This window comes from Arachis ipaensis, chromosome B09 (genome assembly GCF_000816755.2).
Source record: "Arachis ipaensis cultivar K30076 chromosome B09, Araip1.1, whole genome shotgun sequence".
Classification (NCBI taxonomy): domain Eukaryota; kingdom Viridiplantae; phylum Streptophyta; class Magnoliopsida; order Fabales; family Fabaceae; genus Arachis; species Arachis ipaensis.
Genome location: NC_029793.2, coordinates 3,992,621 through 3,995,734, shown reverse-complemented (window position 1 = coordinate 3,995,734; position 3,114 = coordinate 3,992,621).

Below are 3,114 nucleotides of genomic sequence, written 5' to 3'. Positions count from 1 at the left end.
ATTTTTTAACTGCATAATTCGAATTATACCATGAATTACTGTGTGTAATTCGAACCAAGTTGGTTCGAATTAGTGTGTGCGTATATTTGTGTGTAATTCGAACCAAGCTGGTTCGAATTATGTGTGTGTTTGTGTGTAATTCGAACTTACGTGTATGCATGTGTTTGTGTATAATTCGAACCAAGCTAGTTCGAATTATGTAGAAATGGAATTCGAACCAGCATGGTTCGAATTATATAAAAATATAATTTGGCTTATTGCTGAAACGATTTTCGCTTTGGCGTATTTACGTTACATGATTCTTGATTTGGCTTATTAAGGTTTTTTACCCTTTATTAAAGTAGTTTTTTGGTTATTTATTATTATAATAAAAATTAAAGATAAAAATATTACAGACTCAAAATTTAAATTTAAATTGAAATTTTTAATCATATTTGACCATTAAAAAATAAATAAATAACTATTGTATTAAAAATAAAATAATTTAAAGTATATTTAGTAGATAATAAATAGTGAAATAGAAAAAAATATTCTTAAGATTAAAGAAAGTTAAAAGACTATCTAAACAACAATGACCAAGCTGAATTTTTAAGATTTAAAATTTTAATATGCGCTTAATTTCTGAGTTAGCTTTTCGCGGAAAGTCAAAGTAATCAGGACAAATTTCAATATAACTTCCCATTATTCACGTTGTCTTTTAATTTCTACTTTTCTGCAGCACCTGAAAGCACTTTTCTTAACCACATTATATGAATCCTATCATATGATAGGTATCCTCTGAACTTAAAATAACTATTTTTTCTTTCTTCGTTTTGGTGTTATTTGTTGGTCTTTTTAGCAGATTCTTTCGTGAAGAAAAATGTGATAATTTAAGAGAGGCACTTTTAGCAGAACTACGATCATCACATAATATCAACAACAATAAAGAATTTACAGAAAGTTTGGACGAAATAAGTCTCAACCAACTGTACCTACCAGAAAATATTAGAATGACCCTTTAGTTGTGAATGTCAAAGGTAAATGAAATTTCAAATTTTTACGTGATTTTTTGAGTTCTAATATTTAGTTTATTTCTTTTATTCAATTTTGTATTCAGTTGTAGACACTTCTGCGGGAGAAATCACAACTGGCAAAAGGACGACAATTCAAGTTTGGCATTTGAAAAATGACGAAAAAGACATTATGAAACTTGATGAGCATGGACAAAGTCAAGATAATGACGCAAATTTATTAATACGATTTCTGAGTGTAATGACCCGTAGAGCAATGCCGTAAATTGAAAAGGTCTTAGGTGCTGAAAATTTAGAACGTGTGATAAATTTAGAGAAATGGTTGAAATTTTAGAGAAAAAACTATGAATATGAAGAAACCAAAATTCAGTTGGCAGTTTTGTACAAATTTTTGTTATCAAAATATAATGATAAAGTACTTAACATTTAATTAGTGTATTTCATAAGTAATAATTAAAATTTAAATATATTTATTCTAGAAGGAATTAAGATTTATTTTATTTATGTTACAATTTTTCTTATTTCTTATTATATATAAGTTTAGACTTGTATTATTATTATTATTCTTATTATCATTACACTGAATCTTTATTAGTATTTTCTTATAAAAAATGTTAGATATTATATATTTAAAACGGTTGATTTTTGTTATTAATGTTATATATATAAATATAATTTAAATTTAATAAAATTGTTCGATTAGAGCAAATTAATACAAATTAGCCACGAATTGTACGTGAAAAATAGAGTGGGTTAGCTACGAAAATAGTGTGATTAAATAACCCAACGTTAACCATAAAAAAAATTGTGGCTGAAAAATTCGACCTACACAAATTAAGCTCCGGATGAAGTGTGGTAGCATTATATTTTTCGATTTGATTATTCTTATTTAGCCACGACATTATGTGTGGACAATGATATACAAATTGTGGCTCCTTGAAGGTCTCCATGATGTTTAAACTGTAGCTAATAACTCTAGAATCGTGGCAAATTGAAAATGCAACCTCTGATTAACCATAAATATTCTTTCGTGGCCAATGTATGGTTGCTACGGTTATCTTAGAGTTTAGCCACGATTTTTTTTGTGGCTAAACCCCTTATTTCTTGTAGTGTTATTAGACACTAATAAACTACGAAGTACGGACACTTTGTTGAGTTGTCGTGTTTGTGTATCAGACACATTTTGAACACGACACTCACCGACACTCGTCTGATACGCGTGTCTGCTGTGTCCAACCATGTCTTAATAAAAAATAAAAAAATTCTTCTTCGGACACACCTAAATACCATTACTTGTCAGCATGTCCAATCTTATTCTTAACGTATATTTTTGAAATGAATTTAGATATAGTATATATTATTATTTATTAAAATAAAAAATATTTTAAATACTTGATATAATTAAAATAAAATATTAAAAATAATTTTAAAAAATAATTTATATATAAATATCAATAAAATATCATTAAGATTTATCTAAAAAATACTTTATATTTTATATGTATCCGTGTCTCCGTATCTTATAAAATTTTAAAATTTACGTGTCGACGTGTCCCATGTCATATCCCATATTCATATCAATATCCGTGCATCATTGCATAATAATCATGAATATCACGCACGTGATATAAATGTTTACAAAATGTTTATCTTTTACTGTTATTTTTTATCATTAAATTTGTTTTCTCTTAAATTATAGGATGTCCAGAAGTCTAAAAATTGATGGTATATAAAATCACTATCATTGTTTCACAAATTTATTAGGAACAAAATCATTTTACATGTGTATGATGGTTTGCCTAGAGCTACTAAAAAAAATAAAAAATAAAAATTCACTTCAATTTACCGTCAATTTTTTTCTTCAAATCCAATATATTACCATTCGTCAATAATTTATTATTGTCAAATTTTAAAATTCCATGTAATATTATTAACCTTAACATGAGAAAATTTGACTATAAATTTAATATTTGAGAAAAAATAAATAGATCTTAAATTTTTTAACTCAAAAATAAATAAATCTCTAACAAATTAAAATACAAAAATATGTTTTATTTTTTAAAATACGAGATATTTAAATCTTTTTGTCTAAAATTTACGAGAA